This window comes from Natrix helvetica (assembly GCF_964273705.1).
Source record: "Natrix helvetica genome assembly, chromosome: Z".
Lineage (NCBI taxonomy): Eukaryota > Metazoa > Chordata > Lepidosauria > Squamata > Natricidae > Natrix > Natrix helvetica.
The window spans coordinates 4,581,654-4,603,421 of NC_138554.1; the positions used below are offsets into that span (position 1 = coordinate 4,581,654).

Below are 21,768 nucleotides of genomic sequence, written 5' to 3' on the forward strand. Positions count from 1 at the left end.
GGCAGTTTAGAAAAGCAACCCACCACTCCAAAGTTTGAACAGCATTAATGTTTGCAAAGATCTGAAAGAGAAAAGAGTAAGATAACCTTACTCATAAAGAGTGCACATTTGTTTTTATTTGTGCATTTATTTCCTAACAGAATAATAGCAACAACAAAGTACAACAAAGTAAGCCAATTATATTACAACAGCATAATAACAGACACATCTCTGGTTTTCTTGGCAACTTCAGAAGATCTTTGCCGTTGCCTGCTTCCTAGGGTGGGGAGAATCTGTCTGGCCCAAGCTAACCCGCCTGGCTTCTTATCCTAAAGCAGGACTTGAACTAATGGTCTCTTGGTTTTTTATCTGATACTTTAGCTACTGCACCAGGAACACAGTGGCTCGAGTGGTTGGAACAGTGGTCAGGAGGTGAGCAAGCCCACGTTTGAGACCCGAGAGCTGCCATTGGGTGGGATTGAGGTCCCGACCATCCCTCCAGCTCCTACTGGGGACATTAAAGGAGCCGAACTGGGCATCCCCAGGAATATCTGTAACAACAGGATGAATGTGAGATAAGAAAAACCTCCCAGATAAAAATCAGGACACCATGAACAATAAAAAGCATATTTATTTCAAATAAAGATGGAGATACTGTTAAAGATCTTTTGCAAAAGGGTTCCCTCCATAGGGAAGAGCACTGTATAAGTCTGAATACATGCTTTAAATACAGTTTCAACAAAGTAGTAAAACAATTCAACACTCCTACTTATCATTGGCTATCTGACGTTATATCAGTTTTTGACTATTCTGCAACAATTTCCCAAACCAGAAATCCCCCTGGAAATACCCTTACCACATTTCTTCACAAGAAAACTATCATTCCTAACATGACAGCTTCTTTCCTGCCAATGTTAGACTGCTTAGACCAGGGGTTGGCTCTCAGATGGTTAGTTTAGGTTGTGCAAAGTTTAAATAGGGAGTCACTATGGCTCTTTTCTTTACAGGAATAATTCTACTTCTCTCAGTGAAATAGGAATAATTCTATTTCTTTCAATGAAAGGCAAAGACATTGGGACGAACTCTTCAGACGCTAAGCCAGGTTGGCTTTCGGTAGGCATCCATTATACATATATCATGCCTATCTTGATTGGAGATGTGTCTGCTCTTGAGGAAACAATTTAATATGTGTCCATAAGTTTAGTTCGGTGGCATTGATTTGATGACACATGATTTACAAGAATATATTTTTCTTCCAGATTCCAGCAAGGTCTGCTCCGTCTGCGTGGATCCACAAATTGGTCTCGGATAGTTCAGGAAAGAGAGAGTCTCCAGGTCCTTTACGTTGAAGGTGGAGTCGTAGACCCAACCAAATCTTCCCATTGGTCTCCTACTGGATCATGTTCTGGTAACTAGGGGAAGTTGATTTCTTCTTCAGTGGCGTCATTGTTGAAAGAAACCATTTTACCTGGTGGGAAACAGTGAGAACAAAAAAAAATAATGATGGGTTGGAAGTTGGTGGAGAAGAATAATTGACAGGTTCTTCCACAGAGAATTGTTTATGTTTGTTACTAATACTTCTTTCCTTCCCCCTTTTTTGCAACCAATAGGAGAAAAGGTTACATTATTTCATTCCCCCCCCTCAACTTCTATTCTCCAAAGTTTTTTATTTTATTCTTCTTGACTTGACCAGGGGTGGGATTCAGCCAGTTCGAGTGACCCAGATGCTAATTTTACACCTGGTTTGCCGAAACGGTAGTTGCAAGGACTGGCTGGCCCTACCCACCCCTCCCCTCCCAGGAGTCTCCGCACGGCCCATTTTGGATGCCAGGTAAGTGCAGGTCCTGCATGGAAGCTATGGGAGGATGAAAAACAGGCCTCCCAGGAGTTCTGGAAGTCCAGAAACAGCCTCCGGAAGGCCTCCGGAGCCTGGAGGAATCCATTTTTGTCCTCTGGAGGCTCAAGGAAAACCTCCGAAGCCTGGGGAGGGTAACCCCTGCCCCCGCCATGTTGTAGGAGACCGAGTAGGCCTTGCCCACCATGGCCACACTCACCCATAAACCAGGTAGAGAACCGGTTGCTAAAATTTTGGAATCCCACCCCTGGACTTGACCAATTATTTCCTTCACTTCATCTCATTTTTTATTTTTATTCTTAAGAGAACGTGCGAGGAAAGAGAAAGAATACAACCGGTGCTTAGGCTGTATAGATTTCCCCTACTGGGCGCTGCTTTCAAAACACTTCTAAAGTTCCCTGAGGTGTTGAAAAAGAGAACATTCCTAAGTACATGGGGGAATAATCTTACTAATTATATTGCAAGGAAGGAACAAGGGCCGACTCGGGAGTAAAGCCACAGATGGACGGTGAATGGTCCCTCCCATAGGGAATAAAGAGGAGCAAAGGGGAGGGGAGTTTGCAGGAGACAGTTAGTTCAATTCATTTGGGTGAAGATCTGTTCCTGACTTCTTGCCAAGTAATGGCTGCTACAGCGTGGCATTTGGAAGATATTGGCCTGGCCACATTCTAAGCCTGATAAAGGTCTGTAGTTGTGAACAGTCAGGAAAGACTGTTTGTGGGGACTTTGCTGGAGAGGAATTCCCTTTAACCTAAACAAAAGAGGTTTTATTGGGACGAGGAGTCTGCTTCATGATCTTGGGAAGCCTGGGTCAGGACACAAGCAAGGGTAGATGCATGAAAACCACACTCCACCCTCATGGTATTGTAATAAACAACATGAAGAACAAAAGGATCATAGAGATCAATCAGATTAACAGCCTTTCTTTTCTGGTGCTCTCTTTTGATGGCTGCAGCTTCTTCAACAACATGGAGATGGCCATAAAAGGATCTTGAACTTCATAGCATGTGTTCATCTTAAATATTGGCTAGGAAGAATATTATCCTCCCGATCATGAGAGTCCGATCCTCTCTTTTGCCTTGGTTTGTTTCTTGGTCTGGCTCTCTGCCAAATCAGCCATCAACGGACACATAGAAATAAACAACCTCTACATGCTATTGAAAAGAGACATCCCCTTTCTTCCTGCTCCTCATTGAGAAAGTTCTCTTCCCTCCCCACTTACTTTGAACATGGTTATTGTGGCACTATAGGACACACTGAAGAGGAAGAGGATGAAGAAAATAAAAAGGATGGTCCACATATTCCCCAGTTCTTCCTCTTTCTCCAAGCTGTAGTCGTTCTCCAAAGTCACAACTATCACTGGGAAAGGAAAAATAGAAAACATGTCATTTGCCTTATGGTTCATCAACATAAAATTTCCATTGATCCATCTCTCTCTCCCTCCTTCCCTCCCTCCCTCTCTCTCTGTCTCTCTATCTCTCCCTCTGTCTCTCTCTCTCTCTCTGTCTCTCTATCTCTCCCTCTGTCTCTGTCCCTCTCTGTCTCTCTATCTCTCCCTCTGTCTCTCTGTCTCTGTCTCTCTCTGTCTCTCTATCTCTCCCTCTGTCTCTGTCTCTCTCTGTCTCTCTATCTCTCCCTCTGTCTCTCTGTCTCTGTCTCTGTCTCGCTCTGTCTGTTTGTCTCTCTCTCTCTCTCTCTTCCCCACCTCGTACTTCTGCATAGCACTGGAAATATCATCTGGATAAATCAGACCATACAAGTTTACCTAAACCACCACTATGAGGCATCTGGATAGAATTGCAGTTTTTAAATGTTATTCTCTTTGCAGAATTATGGGTCTTTATATTTAAGAATAAATCTCTTTGACCCAATGGATTATAATTCCTCCCAGTGATTCTGTCATGGTTTAGTTTATGAGCACACATTCAAGATATCTCTCTGTCTCTCTATCTCTCCCTCTGTCTCTCTGTCTCTCTCTCTTTCTCTCTCTCTCTCTCTCTCTCTCTTCCCCACCTGGTAATTCTGCATAGCACTGGAAATGTCATCTGGATAAATCAGACCATACAAATTGACCCAAAACATAATTGTGCAGCATCTGGATGGAATTGCTGTTTTTAAATGTTATTCTCTTTGCAGAATTATGGGTTTTTATATTTAAAAAAAAAACATCTCTTTGACCCAATGGATTATAATTCCTCCCAGTGATTCTGTCATGTTTTAGTTTATGTGCACATATTCAAGATATTGACTTGTCTGTTATCGGTCATTCAAACCAATGCTTGCTTATGAGCCTTGGGGGCGCAGTGGTTATATGCAGTACTGCAGGCTACTTCTGCTGACTGCCGGCTGCCTGAAATTTGGCAGTTTGAATCTCACCAGGCTCAAGGTTGACTCAGCGTCCCATCCTTCTGAGGTGGGTAAAATGAGGATCCAAAATTGTTGAAGGCAATGGGACGACTCTGTAAATTGCTTAGAGAGGGCTGTAGAAAGCACTGTGAAGCGGTATATAAGTTTAAGGGCTATTGCTGGTGTTATTGCTATGAGTGCTGTGGTATTCCTTTTATTATTATTTTATTTTAATCTGGATTTCAAAATATATGACATGAGTGGACTTAAGACCGCCGCAATAAGTCGATCTGGGTTATGATTTGGAATAGATTCTGGTTTTGTGATAATGACGGAATCGCTCGTCAGATCCGTGGGTGACTTGTAGGCTCAGTTTTAGTCGTAACGATTTTCCTTAGTGATATTTAAAAGGAATCCCCATTGTAGGACCACAAACGTGTTTTATTTGCCTTTTAAATAACTTCAGGCCCATACTTTTTCTGTCAGATTGAGAGTATTATATCTATTATGTCTTTATTTCCCAAAAATGAGAATAATTTTCTACAGATATATTATTATTATTATTATTATTATTATTATTATTATTATTATTATTATTATTATTATTATTATTATTATTATTGTTGTTATTGTTGTTATTATTATTATTGTTATTATTATTATTATTATTATTGTTATTATTATTATTGTTATTATTATTATTATTATGTTCATTAAATATTCAGTCAACAGAATATTTAAAAAAGTGTCACAAATATCATTGACTGGCACCGATGGTTGATATGTATTGCTGCCAGCATCCTAGGTATCAACCGATGAAGATGAAGATGATTTACCCAAGAGTGTGAAATCACACCTTCTATTTCTTTGGATGGTATTAGCCTTCCTTCTTCGCATTGAGTTCTCTTTTTATATGTTATTTGTTATTCCAATTTATGTGCTGATTTATCTGCCATTCATACGTTATAATTGTTTTATTTTGTATTATAATTTTATAACTGAGTGGTATTGTTTTCATATTTTAAATTTCTCATTTATTTTGTTCGTTCCGGAGGCGGAAAAAAACTCCGCAATATTTATAGGTGTTCTCAGTTGCTCGTGTGGAATGGTATTGTCCATTTCTTGCTTCTTTCTTTCCATTGTTTTTACCCATTTATCATTTGTCATATATTTTTTTAAAAAAGAACAGCTTTGTAATGTTTGTAATGATCTGCTTCATGGAAATGAGTCTCTCTCTTTCTTAGCTTAGCATCAGTTGCCAACTTCCATGATGAAAATATTATATGCCTGCATTCTTCACCAGATGAGGATCGGCAGATTTTTATAAAAGTGTGTCTATAAAGTTCCTTTCTTTTTTGTATGTATGTATGTATGTATGTATGTATGTATGTATGTATGTATGTATGTATGTATGTATATTGTGTCACAACCCCTGGTATGCCCAAATATGGGAGGGAGCATACTACTTCCTTTTTCTGTCTTTCGGCTCACTCCAGCAGACCATCCAGGCAGAAAACCATCTTTTATGGATGCAACATGTATGTATGTATGTATGTATGTATGTATGTATGTATGTATGTATGTATAGAGAGAGTGAGTGAGTGAGTGAGTGAGAGAGAGAGAGAGAGAGAGAGAGAGAGAGAGAGTGTTGTGGGCTTTTTAAGTGTTATATATTAGTTTTTTCAGTGAACATGTTTATATTTCATTGAAAACAAATTGTCAGAAATTTTGATGAATCTGAGGGTGCGAAAATTAAATATCTCAGAAAAATATTAAATGTGTCAATATGATGAAATGTGATTATTAATATTTCAATTTGCAAATAGATGTCCAAACTGAGAGAGAGAGAGATCTTAGTATTTAATTTCTACAGTTGTATTGTTCTTGGGCGCTGGAGAATCTCTCCTTCTCGTCTGTGCATTGATTAGGGAACTTGAGACTAAAAGACGAAGAACGGTTGAAGGAACTGGCTATGTCTAGTCTAGTGAAAAGAAGGACTAGGGGTGACAATTAATCAGTGGAATGCCTTGTCTCCAGAACAGAGGTAGCATTCAGCCGATTTGCACTAGTTTGGATGAATCAGTTGTGGCAACCTGTGGATGGGGTGTGTCAGCCCACCAGTCCGGGTGTAATCCCACCCTATACTGATGTGTTTTTGAGGTTATACGTATATGTAGGCGGCGAGCGCAAGATAAATTGCCGTGTTTTGTGATGGTGGTGGGCGAACTGATAATGTCAATAAATGAATCCCTCCTCTGCTTCCGAAGTTGTAAATGCTCCATTACTGAAAATTCTAAGAAGATATTTGACAATCATATGTCTACTATGTAGCTTCGCATTTCTGAATGTGGAAATCTTGAGAGCTGAATGCCCATCCTGATCTATTTTCCCTGATTATTTGTCCAGTGGTGGGTTTCACATTTTGCTACCAACAGTTCGCCATGTGCGTGCCCCTTCCACGCATGTGCCCGACCCTCCGCGCATGGACTTTGGTTGTGGGTGCACCTTCCGTGCATGCGTCCGGCCTCAAAAGCGTGACTGAATTGGACAGAATAGAGCCGATTTCTGCTACCAGTTCAGGCGAACCGGTCCGAACTGGCTGAATACCACCTCTGGTGTTATATCAATTATTTGGCAAATAATTGGTATTTCCTGACATAGTTGGTCCTTTAGAACTCTCCCTTATTGGACCATGAGCGCGATGCTTCCATTTATTTATTTTTTAGTTTGGATCATAGCATCCTTATATTATAACAGCTTCTCGAGATTCTCCCTTGAGCATTCTCTGGATTTTTGGGGTATTATATATGAATCCTTGATATTGAAGCTAAGTGTAGATTATAGACCTGCGGGGAATAGTATCGCTTTTCCCCAATTGATTGGTCCATGAAGAAACTTTGGTTATGAGGAAGTTGGCTAAGGGACTTTGCTGGAACTCCGATGATGGGACATTTTTTAGTAAATAATTATAATTCTATGTATTTTGGTAACTTTGACTCTTGGTTCTCAGGCTAAATGGACAACCTACAGAGAAGGGCATTTAAGAATATAGGAAATTGGGTATGGAGGAGACAGTAAAGGATCGTTGTCCTTATACGTGATGGGTTCAAATCGCCACTGAATCCTGAATCTCACCAGGTTGGAATAGATGAATCTATTCCATTCTTTTCTCACAGCACAGGGCTGCAGTGGGGCTAATTTGGTATAGCTCCCCCAAACCCAGCTAAATCAATTGTCCTTCAGTGGGATTCATACAGAAACATGATGAACTCCATTTTGTTGGATTATCAAAACAGTGACCCACCCATTTGCTGAGATGGGGGGCTGTAGAAATCCAATCAATCAATCAATCAATCAATCAATCCAATAAACCAGCCTTAAGCCTTAGCTCTTCTTTTTCAGACAGGTTATCTCCCTTCCCCAGTCTAGATCTCAACTCTAAGGAGAAAACAACAGAATCTGAGATATTCCTGAGAGGGTTTATTCATCCAGATGCCAAGTGAGCGAGCAGACAAATCATTAACAGTTTGGTCTCACAGTGCTAGAGGCAAATCTAGGATGGGTTGAAAGGGAGCAGCTGGTTCATTTTTTACCCTGAGTTTTTGAGATGTTCCTCTCTGTGAACTTTATGGGGAGGGCTTCATGGACCACCATACAAGTGTAGACTTTGGTGTCCCAATCAGAACTGGGGACAGAAAGTTTGCTGTATAGAAAGTAGGAGTCTTCATGCTTATTCTTCATAGCTGGAGTAGTCTCATAGTTGTCTTCTTCCAAGGGATTATGATTCTCTAGCCACTGGACATCAACATCCTTTGGGTAAAAATCATTTACCATGCAGGTAAGCGTCACACGTGTGCCTGTCTCGAGCTCATCTCGGTGAGGAGGGAAGACGTAGACCTTGGGTGCCTTTCTCTGGCCTTGATAAAGTTGGCGGAAAGAAACACAACAATGAAATATAGGAGAAATTAGTGGCAGCAATGAATGGTTCATATCTCTTGCTAAACTATGATTCTTTTAGCCATTTATATCACTAAACCATGGTTTTCAGCCCATTGTACGACTAGACGGAAAGCCAAGCGTGAAATTTGTCACCCTGGTCAGGCTTGGTATTCACTTACTTTCTCTAGTGGTTCACAAATATGAGCAATGTACCATCCATGTATATGCTCGGCCTTCTGTGCATGTGCGTTGATGATTGCACGCGGGGCTTGCACGCATGCGCCTGATTTGAAAATGTGCCCAAATAAGATGGCATAGAACCAGGGTGAGTGTGCAGCCCCACCTGCGATTTCCACTACCAGTTCAGGTGTACCTGTCCAAACCGGCTGAATACCCCCTCTGATCTGTACTTATCCACCCAATATTTAGATTGTTGATGCCGCCCCTTTTCAAGTCTCCAAGCTTGCATCCTTGTCCTACAATATCTCGGTACTAATGAAGACAAGTCCGTTAGTCCCCCTGCGGGGGAACAATGTAGCTTCCTTCTTACCTCTGACCTTGGAAATTCTCTTTGTGACGGGGGTGACAAAGGATGGATGTTCCACCACACAGGTGAAAGTCTCTCCCGATTCCCAGTGTTGAGCTAAGACGTTGAGGCGACTGACAACAGTGTAGGTACCATTTGCTTCTTCTGTTGTTTCCTGTGATTCAGGATTCAGGGGTTCATTCTCCTCCCTAGACCAAGTAATTTTCAGTCCCTCTTCATTTTGCAGATTGTTGACAACACAGCTGATTTTGCTATTTCTATCAATGAACAAGGATCTTGGTGTTGGGGGCAGAATATACACATTAATATCTCCGGAGGGACAACCGCTTCCACCTAAGGATAAAAAAAAATAATGTCAGTTCCCTCGTCAACTCTCATTTCTTCCCCTCCCTAAAAATGGTTGTCTGAGCAGGTGAAGAAGCCCTAAATTAATGAAGATTTATTGGAAAATATTATGGATTTCAACAAAGGTCTTATGAAAAGTTGGGCTAGCTCCTCCTTTCCCCCCCTATTTTCATTCCACGTTCGCTTCTACAGACCAGCATTTGCATAAGATCATGATTACCTTCACATTTCTTGGCTCTGCCTTTCACTTTGGTTTGTGATGCTGCATGGGTTACTTCGCAGTAATAAACTTTTCCTTCCAGCCAGTCGTCTTGGGTGATGTTGACTACGCTGGCAGTACTGAAAGTATATGTGCCAGGATTCTTCCAAGCGGGATAAGTGTATGGACGCAGCAATCCAGAGCGGCTGCCCACCTTCCACTCAATGTCCAATGGTTTGGGGTAGAAGCCTGAAATCTGGCACCACAGCTGTATGGGTCTATCTCTGGAACCGCATGAAGATTGGAACACGTTGATCTCAGGGCCCACAGGACTATGGGTTGCAATGCCTAAGCAGGAGGAATTAGATGTTGGATTTAAGTATTATTTAGTACTAGTCGGTTGGATGCCCATGCTTCAATACAATACAACACAATACAATAGTAGAGTTGGAAGGGGCCTTGGAGGCCTAGGCAGGAAACCCTATACCGTTTCAGACAAATGGCTATCCAACATCTTAAAGACTTCCAGTGTTGGGGCATTCACAACTTCTGGAGGCAACTTCTGTTCCACTGATTAATTGTTCTAACTGTCAGGAAATTTCTCCTCAGTTCTAAATTGCTTCTCTCCTCAGTTCTAAGTTGCTTCACTATGGAACCATGTGATCAGGCTTGATAAATTGACAGCTAAAGCTTGAACATTAACGAGTAGTTACAATCGGCCTCTCCTCTCCCCTTCTATTCCTCAGGCTTGCCCCACAGAAGCCTCTCCTCTCCCCTTCTCTCCCTTACGTGTGCCCCACAGAAGGGTCTCCTTTCCTATCTCCCTTCTCTCCCTCAGGCGTGCTGCACAAAGGTCTCTCCTATCTTATTCCCTTGTCTCCCTCAGGCTGGTGCCACTGATCCTGTCCAAACTCCCAGTCCTCAGGCCAGATGAATCATACGCTGATCAGGCCCATGCCCAAGTGGCAGTTGGAACAGAGTTCTTTTCAAGTGGGGTGGGGGAGTAGAATGCCTAACTCCTTAGCATCTGAGCGTGTTAATAACAATATAAGAAATACTAATGTTCTGATGGTCATTTTGAAAAATCCTTTCTAAGCAAGCACCTAGGAGCCAAGAGGAACATATGTGCCAAATTTTACGTTTGTAGGCTTTACAGTTTTGGAGATTTTGTGATGACGCATGAGTAGTATTTCACTTTTATATATATAGATAATTGGGTGGAGAAACAGAAATGAGGGTCACTACACCTTGGTAATAGCCTAATACAACCCCTATCCTTCATCCATTGGTCTTCTCAGCTTTTTTCCCTGAATGTTCTTGAGGGTCTTCTGATTGAAAGATTCCACGGGTTGGAAAATCCTGGACCTCTTACCCAAACATCACATTGTCTTCTAAATCCCTCCTCAAACTTTGTTTTCCTGGTTTATATCTATCAACATTTGCTTGAATTCCTTCCAAGAGGTGATAGCTTACTCCTGCCTTTCCTCCTGACATTGGTTCATGAGTACCTTTTTGGGGAGACTGCAGGTCGTCCTGATGTTATAATGGCAATTTATATTGCCAAACAAGACATTTGCTAGGAGAGTTTTGCCCCATTTTATGACCTTTCTTGCCACGGCTTTTAAGCGAATTACTACACTTATTAAATTAGTAACACCGTTGAGAAGTGAATCTGGCTTCCCCATTGACTCTGCCTGTCAGAAGGTCACCAAATGTGAGACATGGGACCCCGCAACCAACATAAACATGATCCATGAATTATGAGTTTGGATCCCGTGGAAATGAGGACATGGCAACAACTGTGAACAATGGTGAAACATGGGTCATTCATAAGTCACTTTTTGTACTGCTGTTATAATTTGGCATGGTCACTAAATGGCTATAAGCCGAGGATTGCTTGTACCTTCACAATTGTCATTGTTTCCCACCGTTTCACCTTCACATTTGGATGTGCTCGTCTTTGACAAATCAACCGCCCTTGAGAAGAGAAAAGGATCATAAATTGACTGGACTCACGGTCAATTCTTTTGTTAATTCTGGTGCTGGTGGCTGTATGTTCGATATTGCACTCAAATGACTCGGCTTGCCACTGGCTGACGGGGATGGTGAGCAGGCTGCTGTGAGTATAGCGGTCAGATGCAAGCAAAACTGGAGGGAAGTTATGGATTCCACTGGTGATGGCGCCTGAATTCCACTGCACCGTCGCTGGTTGAGGGAAGTAGCCACTGACGAGACAACCGATGGAGACTTTGGAAGCGGTGGTAATGTCTTGGTCATAAGGAAGCAATGGGAACACAGTTGGGGCTCTTGCAACAACTGTAGGGGAAGATAAATATAACACAGCGAAGATAGTGAGCTTATATCCCATGAAAGATGGCAACCCTGGTGAAATGCTCTCCGATAGTTCTGAAGTTTTCTATTATTTTCGGCGACTCTGTGAATTTCATACTCGAGAGAATTGCTTGGGCACGCTTCCAAGGAAAGTACAATAAAGGTAACACATATTTAATTTTACACATTCTAACAGCAGCCAGGATTGTATACGCACAATACTGGAAAAATGTAGAAACTCCTGCAGATGATGATGATGATGATGATGATGATAATAATAATAATAATAATAATAATAATAATAATAATAATAATAATAATAATAATAATAATAATAATAATAATAATAACGAATTGAAATGCCCAATGGCCAACTAATTAAATGCAACGAAAATGAAGCCTATAAATACTTAGGCATTTTGCAGTTGGATAACATCAAACATGGACAAGTAAAAAATATTGTCAGGAGAGAGTACACCAACAGAGTTAGGAAAATTTTGAAATCTAAATTAAATGGTGGAAATACAATCAAGGCCATAAATACCTGGGCAATACCAGTTATAAGATACACAGCTGGTATAGTTAACTGGACACAAGCTGATTTGGACATTTTGGACCGAAAAACCAGGAAACTAATGACAATGCACTACAGTTTACATCCACGTGGTGACACTGATAGACTATACCTGCCCCGAAAATCAGGTGGCAGAGGATTATTACAAGTGAAGCAAATAGTTGAAGAAGAAAAACATGCACTTGCTGATTATTTAAAAGAAAGTCAAGAAGATCTATTAATCGAAGTAAAGAACAAAAATCTACTGAAGGCCCAACAGACGAAACAAGAATACAGAAAAGATGTGATAAAATGAGAACTGACAGTGAGAACAATTAATCAGTGGAACAGCTTGCCTCCAGAAGTTGTGAATGCCCCAACACTGGAAGTCTTTAAGAAGATGTTGGATAGCTATTTGTCTGAAACGGTATAGGGTTTCCTGCCTAGGCAGGGGGTTGGACTAGAAGACCTCCAAGGTCCCTTCCAACTCTACTATTGTATTGTATTAAATCAAGAATGGAGAGTTGGCAGAACAAAGCCTTACATGGTCAATTTCTGGAAAAAATAAAAGATAAAGTGGACAGTGAAAAAACTTGGTTATGGTTAACAACAGGTACATTAAAGAAAGAAACAGAGTCACTAATCCTGGCTGCGCAAGAACAAGCTATCCGAACAAATGCCATTAAGGCCAAAATCGAAAAATCCTCTGATGATGCCAAATGCAGACTCTGCAAAGAAGTTGATGAAACTGTTGACCACATGCTCAGCTGCTGTAAAAAAATCATGCAGACTGATTATAAATTGCGGCACAATTCAGTAGCACAAATGATCCACTGGAATTTGTGCAAAAATTATAATATTAAAACAACAACAAACTGGTGGGAACATAAGCCTGAAAAAGTCACCGAAAATCAGATGGTCAAGATCCTGTGGGATTTTCGTATACAAACGGACAAAATACTAGCGCATAACACACCAGACATCACACCGATTGAGAAAAATAAGATTACAATCATAGACATCGCAATACCAGGTGATAGCAGGGTTGAGGAGAAGGAACATGAAAAAGTCGCGAAATACCAGGACTTAAAAATTGAAATCCAACGATTATGGCACAAACCAGCAGTGGTAATTCCAGTGGTAATCGGCACACTGGGTGCTATTCCAAAAGCACTGGAATTACATTTAAAACAGTTAAAACTTGACAAAATCACCATCAGTCAAATGCAAAAAGCTGCACTGCTTGGATCTGCACGTATATTACGAAAATACGTTACGACGTCCTAGGCCCCTGGGTGGGGCCCGACTAGTAATCAATGCCAAATCCGGCGAAACAACTGGCCGCTGTGATACAATTTTGTTGATGCAATAATAACAACAAAAACAACAACAACAACAATATTCTTGAATGTGCAGAAATGAATAGGTGAACTCTAAAAATGAAAGAAAAAGAAGATTCAGAATACTTTGTGACATGGGAACTTTTCTACAAATGGCTGGCTGACAGATACAGAGGTTAGATGAGTGGGTTTGTGTGAAATATGAACTACTTGAGAAAGAGAAAACAATTAGGAAATATTTTGATGGCTATATAATTGATAGAGGAACGCGGTGGCTCAGGGTCTAAGATGCTGAGCTTTGTCGATCAGAAAGGCCGGCAGTTCGAATCCCTAGCACCACGTAACGGAGTGAGCTCTGAATTACGTGTTCCAGCTACTGCAAGTAAAAAATGCAAGTAGAAAAATAGGGACCACTTTGGTGGGAACATAACAGCGTTCTGTGTGCCTTCAGCATTTAGTCATGCCGGCCACATGACCACGGAAATGTCTTCGGACAGCCCTGGCTATTTGGCTTTGAAATGGAGATGAGCACTGCCCCCTAGAGTCAGGAACCACTGGCACATATGTGCGAGGAGAACCGTTACCTTTTTAATTGATATCACAATGGAAGAGAGTACACTTTTCAATAACGATTGATATTATCACATATATGCTTATGATCAAAGGTGGTGTTCAGCAGATAAATTTGGAGTAGTTTGGAGAATCAGTAAATGCCACCTCTGGCTGGTCCCACCCCCATCTATTCTCTGTCTCCCAAGTCCCAGATGATCGGGAGGAAATGGAGATTTTACAGTATCCTCCCCCTGGAGTGGGGAGGGAATGGGGATTTTGCATTAACCTTCACCTGGAATGGGGAGGGAATGGGGATTTCACAGTATCCTTCCCCTGGAGTGGGGAGGGAATGGGGATTTTGCAGTATCCTTCCCCTGGAGTGGGGTGGGAATGGAGATTTTGCATTAACCTTCCCCTGGAGTGGGGAGGGAATGGGGATTTTGCATTAACCTTCCCTTGGAGTGGGGAGGGAATGGGGATTTTGCATTAACCTTTCCCTGGAGTGGGGAGGGAATGGGGATTTTGCATTAACCTTCCCCTGGAGTGGGGTGGGAATGGAGATTTTGCAGTATCCTTCCCCTGGAGTGGGGAGGGAATGGGGATTTTGCATTATCCTTCCCCTGGATTGGGGAGGGAATGGGGATTTTGCATCATCCTTCCCCTGGAGTGGGGAGGGAATGGGGATTTTGCATTAACCTTCCCCTGGAGTGGGGAGGGAATGGGGATTTTGCATTAACCTTTCCCTGGAGTGGGGTGGGAATGGAGATTTTACAATATCCTTCCCCTGGAGTGGAGAGGGAATGGGGATTTTGCATCATCCTTCCCCTGGAGTGGGGAGGGAATGGGGATTTTGCATTAACCTTCCCCTGGAGTGGAGAGGGAATGGGGATTTTGCATTATCCTTCCCATGGAGTGGGGTGGGAACGGAGATTTTACAGTATCCTTCCCTTGCCACACTCAGCAAGCCACACCACGCCCACCAAGCCACGCCCACAGAACCGGTAGTTAAAATTTTTGAATCTCATCAGTACTTATGATGTTTATATTGTAACACTTTGGACATCTAAAAGCAGCCCAGGTGGTGCAGTGGTTAGAGTGCAGAACCGCAGGCTACTTCTGCTGACTGCCACCTGCCTGCCATTTGGCAGTTCAAATTTCACCAGGCTCAAGGTTGACTCCGCCTCCCATCCTTCCGAGGTGGGTAAAATGAGGACCCAGATTGTTGGGGGCAAATTGGCTGACTCTGTGAATTGCTTAGAGAGGGCTGTAAAAGCACTATGAATCAGTAGATAAGTCTAAGTGCTATTGCTAAAAAGCACCCCATTCAATATAGAAACAGAAATGGAATTTATGATATAAAACAATAAAAATATTATTTAAATTAAAAAAAAATTAACTTGAATACCAGACTTTAAATAAGAAGCAGCTTTCTGGGACTATTTATCCCTTCTTCTCAAAGGTGGAGGAAATTCTGACTGAGGGAACAGCAGTTATTTTTTTCCCTAGCAAGCTAGTGAGAAGGAAGCAAAAGAGAAACAATAGAAGGAGAAGGAAGGGAAAGCGAGGAGGCATTTTACAGTCTCAGGAAGCATGGGGTACAAATTTAACAGATTAACAGAGTTGGAAGGGAACTTATAGGTCATCTAGTCCAACCCCTCCCAGCCAAGCAGGAGACCCTGCACCATTTCTAAATGGCAGTCCAAAATATCTCCCCTCACTGTATTTAACTGACCTTCTCTCACTTATAAGTAAGATAGAGGAACTTCTCTTTTTAAATAGGTAAAGATAAAGGTTCCCCTCGGACATATGTGCTAGTCGTTCCTGCCTCTAGGGGACGGTGCTCCTCTCCGTTTCAAGGCTGAATAGCCAGCACTGTCCAAAGATGTCTCCATGGTCATTGGCCAGCATGACTTAACTCCAAAGGGGCACGGAACGTTGTTACCTTCCCACCGAAAAGTGGTTCCTATTTTTCGACTTGCATTTCTACATGCTTTCGAACTGCTAAGTTGGCAGAAGCTGGGACAAGTAACGGGAGCTCCCTCCGTTACATAGCGCTAGGGTTTCGAACTGCCAATCTGCCCACCTTTCTGATCAACAAGCTCAGGGTCTTGGCCACTGAGCCTCCGTCAAATAGGAACAACTCAAACTTTTCAAACCCAGCAACCGTCTGCTTCATTAATCAGGGTCAGCACAAACGGAGAATGTCCAAATGTTAATGGTATGTGAGAAACACCTTGGGAGACAGGAGCGGGGAAGAAACTTGGCTGGCAGAAGAGGCAGTTTAACTCACAGAAGGAATGTCAAACATCTCAAAAAGGATCCTCCTCAGCCCGGGGGATCAAAATAAAATTGATTCTCTCTCACTTTAAGTGGATTTGAGTGCATGAGATACAGCTGCATCTAAAAATGAGGGCACCTCAAGATTCTGTCCCCCACTTTAGATGCATCACTCTCTCAATTCCTATTCTCCAGCCCTATCTGTGTGTTTGCCAAGCCTTCATTTTGTCACCTTCTTAAATGCAGGCTGAATATCTGCTTGCCTGTCGGTTTACTGAATAAAGCAAGTTGTAGTGGAAAAAGAAAACAAGGCTGTCACTCAAACAAGAGGGAGACCCAAGCTAAGAAACTAAATTATAGAATTATTTCCAAGGTCCATGCAATCTGTATCTGAGAGGCAGAGGATTCTTTATATGCTAGAAGCTTCTGGATGTTCACGAAACACTAAAATGGTTACTTATTCTCTTCTAGCAGACAACTGGAGGTCACAAATTGTGCCATTTTAATATCTTTAGCCTCCTCAAAGTTGAAAAGGCAGATGCCTTAAGGCAAACGTTCGCCCCAAGGATTCAGCTCACCGTTTAAACGAGGCATCAACTCTCTAACAAGAGAAACAAGTTTTAATCGGTCTCTTAGTACTGCTAATTGATCAAAACAAAAGTTACTTTTCCCCATGACTTTATCAGCATTTTGACCTGCAGAAATAAGCAGGTGGGTGATTTTTATCACCTCAGAGAGGCAGGAGGTATAATATCTAGTAAAGAGAAGGACCAGGGGAGACATGAGAGCAGTGTTCTAATATTTGAGGGGCTGCCACAGAGAGGAGGGGAGGCCAATCTATTTTCCAAAGCCCCGGAAGGCCAGATGAGGAATAATGGGTGGAAACTGATCAAGGAGAGAGATTCAACCTAGAAATAAGGAGGAATTTTCTGACAGGGAGAACAATCCACCCATGGAACAGAAGTTGTGGGAGCTTCATCCCTGGAGGCTTTCAAGAAGAGACTGGACTGCTATCTTTCAGAAATGGTGTAAGGTATCCTGCTTGGGCAGGCGGTTGGACTTAATGACCTACAAGATCACTTCTAACTCTGTTATTCTGTTATCTCCAGTTCTGTATGAAGCTGGGAATAACCTCCACCCTCTGGCTTCTCACTAGCTTCATTGAATCCCAGCATGCAAGCAGACATCCAGGGAGAAGATAACAGTACGACAGAACAAAATAACAGAATTGGAAGGGACCTAGGAGATCTTCCAGTCCAATCTCCTGCTCAGCCAAGAAACCTTTTCAAGACAAATAGAAATCCAGCAGCCTTCTCATTCCCCACTACCTTACTCTGACACCTAGCACTTCAGCTAGGAGACCATAAAGCTTAGTGCTGAGCATGGGACTTCTAGCTCTGGCCTGGGTTACCTGAAGCATAGCATTCATATGACAGCCTGGAAACAGTCTGGCTCCCCCACCCATCTATTATCAATCCTAGGACAGGGGTCAGGAACCATGGCTCCGGAGCCGCATGTGGCTCTTTCATCCCTCTGCTGCAGCTCCCTGTTGCGGCTCGGCTCCACAATTGATAGGGCTTTCGGTTAGGACAGGTGGAGGAAAAAGGACACCACACTAGGAGGAGACTCTGTGGTGGGGGAACTGGACTTCGGGTCGGCAGAGGAAAAAGGAAGCCATGCTAGGAATGTGGGGGGACTGGACCTCCAGTCAGTTCCATAATTGAAATTTTGTGGCTCCTTGAGTGTTTAATTTTGCCGACCCCGTCCTAGGATTAAGGTAGGGAATTCAAAAGCATCCTGTCGAGTGTGAGATCTGCAGGAAGTTTTCCTCTAACCAATTAAAGCATTCAGCTGCTGTTCATCATGCTTGGAACAGACCTCCCAAGAACTCCTTGATCCATGCTAGCTTACATCCCAAAGATGCTTTTTCAGGAGGCAACTGGACTTTCTTGTTTTTTCTTCTTCTGAAGATGTTTCTCTTCTCATCCAAGAAGCTTCTTCAGCTCTGACAGGATAGCGGGGAATGGAAAGGTTTATATTGCTTGCAGACAATGAAATCCTTCCATTCCCAACTACCTAGGGAGAGCTGAAGAAGCTTATGAGAAGCGAAACATCTTTAAAAAAAAAACCACAAGAAAGTCCATTTGCCTCTTGAAAAAGAACCTTTGGGACAATCATGACCTGGAATGACTGAGAATCTCTACAGAATCATGCTAGCTTACGTGAACTCAAGCTCTCAGTTGAGTGAGCAAGACATTCTCAGCTGTACAACAGACTTGTAGATGTCCAATTAAGCCTCTTAACTAGGAAATAAGCTCCAAAGAACATGATGGTTAGATCCCACCAAACCTGACACCAGCCAGAGCATAGAAAAACTCAAAGAAATGTATTGCAAGATCACAAAAATGTGGAGAGACCTGGCCCATACAATCACCGAGAGCAAATGAATAGCAACCTCATCCTCATCCCTTGTCTCAACTAGCGTTACTGATTCCTAGCATTCAGCTAGATGATTGAGGATAAATCAGTTGAGCCTGAGAATTGGGGCAACTAACTTTGTTCTTCAGTACTTTATGTGAAATCTAGACTTTAACCTGCAGATCAAGAAACCCCATAATACACACGAGACTTGAAGGAACTTCCTGGCTGTTCACTAACTTCTCTGAATCCTAACACTCAGCTGCTGCTAACAATATCCTAGCTAAGAATCAAGACTTGGAATGGTTACTTTCCTTCTTTGCTAGCTTACTGGAACCATCACACATAAGGAGGACATCAACCTTCTATTTAAACGTCAGATTTGAAGAAGAAGGAAACGTGGTATTCTTGTCCCTCACCCTTTCTAGAACTCATCTCATCTCTTGGAGAATGATTGAAGAGATCACTACATGTAAGGAACGGAGCAGACACCCCATTAGCTATCTCCTTTCTTCCTGATTCGCTTGGCAGAACCCTACGCACTCAGCTCGGCTGTGAAAATTCTCCTCGCATGAATCTTGGAATAAGCCCACTTGCTTCAAACTATCCATCCTACCTTCTAGAGCTAGCTGATGATTAAAAATGTGAAAGATCAGCTTTGGGGTTGGAGCAGAACCTCGGGCATCCCCGTTGCTCTCCACAAGCTTCTTATGAGCCCAAGTGCTCAAATCATAGTCATCACAAAGCTTCTAGCTAAGCAGGAGATGTGAGCCAAGCTTCCAGTCCCCGCCGCAGCTTAGCAGAATCATAGTAAGCTAGGACATCAAAAAATCTCCTCGTTGGCCATGAAGCTTGGACTAAATCTACTTTTTCAGGCTTGGAGCAAGCAGCTCCCCTTTTCATTGCCAGCTTGAATTCTACAGCTCAGCTGGAGATCAAGCAACTCATTGTTGCTTGTAGCATTCTTAATGACTGATTAGCTCACGGGTGGGCCACCCATGGCTCTGGAGCTGCCTGTGGCTCTTTCATCCTTCTGCTGTGGCTCTCTGTCACCGGTCGGCTCTACAATTGATAGGGCTTTCAGTTAGGATAGGCAGAGGAAAAAGAATGCTGTACCGGGAGGAGACTCTATGGCGAGGGAACCTGACTAAACAAGGAGGTAAGGGACGAAGGTGGTAGGGTAGGCCAGATGGAGCATGCAGCTCCTTCTAGCTATTTTTGTGCAGAAATGAGCAGAACATCTTCACCCACACATTACAGAAATTCTCTCTAATTGAGGGGCAGGCAGTTTCCCAGCTCAACAAGGTAGTTGCTTTGTGCAACTCTTCCTTCCCGCTAACTCCTGATTGGAATGGGATGGCCTTCAAGGAGGTGAGGAACGCATTCTTATCTTTAGGCAGAAGTGCTCCATCATGATGCTCTCAGCTGAGATGCACAGCTGACACTTCAGGAATTTCAACAGAATCAACTACACAGTGCTACAATACAAATTGGTGGATCTTTGAGCATATGAAGAGCACATGAAGAGCACATGAAGAGCACAACAAGCCTTACTAGTCCCCAACACTAGGAAAACTAAATACACTGACAAGAAATCTAATAAAAGGAGACATACACATTCTTGTTCCAAGACATCTTACCTTTCCCCCTTTCCCCAGAGGTAGCATCTGATTCCAGGAATGTCCTCGTTCTCCCGCTATATTCTCATTTATTTCTAATTTCCCAGGAGGTAGAAAGTCAAATAAGAATACCTCTTTTTTACTCACGAAACCAAATGCCAGGGACACCCTCGGACTTCAGTCGCTCGACTGGATTCTGCTCTTCCTTGACAATTATGTCCTTGATGAGCAGGACTTTCAAAGTTTTGCTCAAGTTTTCAGGATGTGTCATTTACCAAGAAAGCAAAAATTAGCAAGTTATTAACAAACATCCTTAGGGTTGGCGTGAAGGTGTGAACTGATGGTGTGAAAAAAATAACCATTGTTGTGGTCGGAGTTCCCAAAATTACCATGTGAAACGCTTTCAACCGTGGAGAATTTCCCTTCTTCCTCTTTTATATCTTTCTTTTGTATGTCTTTTAGAAGTCCAAACATTCTTTCACTGAGAAAAAAACACTCAGAGCTTAAATAAACTGGTCAACAACACCTGAAAATATTTGTTGCTCTAAAAAAACCCCATTACCTAGTCAATTTTGCAACTTTGTCCAAGAGGATGAATAGAAAATAGAATAACAATAGACTAGAATAACAATAGACTAGAATAACAATTGAATAACAATAGAATAGAATAACAATAGAATAACAGAACAGAACAGAATACGATAGAATATGACAAGAAATGGAATGGAATGGAATAGAACAGAACAGAACAGAGCAAGTCATGGTTGCCCCAAGGTACATTTTCAAGAGGCAAGTGGACTTTCTGGTTTTTCTTTGAAGTTGTCTTGCAAAACATCTTCAAAGGAAAAGCAGAAAGTCCAGTTGCCTCTTGAAAAAGCATCTTTGGGACAATAGAATGGAATAGAACAGAATTTGAAGGGAGCTTGGAGGACATATAGTCCAACTAGTCAAAATTCTCCTATCCAATTTTTACAGGCCATAAAGAAGAATGGCAATCAGTGAGCTGACAAATGTTTTATATCAGAATAAAGAAAAATAGAGTTGGAATGGGCCTGAGAGGTCATGTAGTCCAAGCCCCTGATCAAGCAGGAGACCCTATACAGTTTCAGTTATATGTGTCTCCAGTCTGTTTCTGACGAAAGCACTACTGATGGAGGGTGTCGAGATTTTACAAGATATGTAACGAGCAGCAAGTTGCGAAGAGAAGTCCTCACAAATTTGATGAAGGGAATAGCCAGAAGACTAATTCCACAAATGGCAAAAGAAATAGGACTACACTATTCCTGGAAAGACACTGGTTGAGATATGAACACTAATAACAAAACACTAGTTAAAGTTAGTTAACATTAGAGCATTATGTTAAAAATGAAGTGATAATGGATAAAGTTAGATAAATAATTGATAATGATAACAATGTACACATATGTATTGGCTTGATAAGAGGAAATTTGGTATAAATTTTAAATGG

At 42.1% G+C, this 21,768-nt stretch overlaps 1 gene segment (V, D, J or C); it reads right to left on the reverse strand.

Moving 5' to 3' along the window:
• Positions 1-7,645: 7,645 nt before the first annotated feature.
• LOC309381713 (Ig gamma-2C chain C region-like) lies at positions 7,646-20,571 on the reverse strand. The segment is given in 5 exons: positions 20,448-20,571; positions 11,227-11,526; positions 9,232-9,558; positions 8,670-8,999; positions 7,646-8,097 (listed from the first exon to the last, which is right to left on the reverse strand).
• Between the last annotated feature and the right edge of the window lie 1,197 nt (positions 20,572-21,768).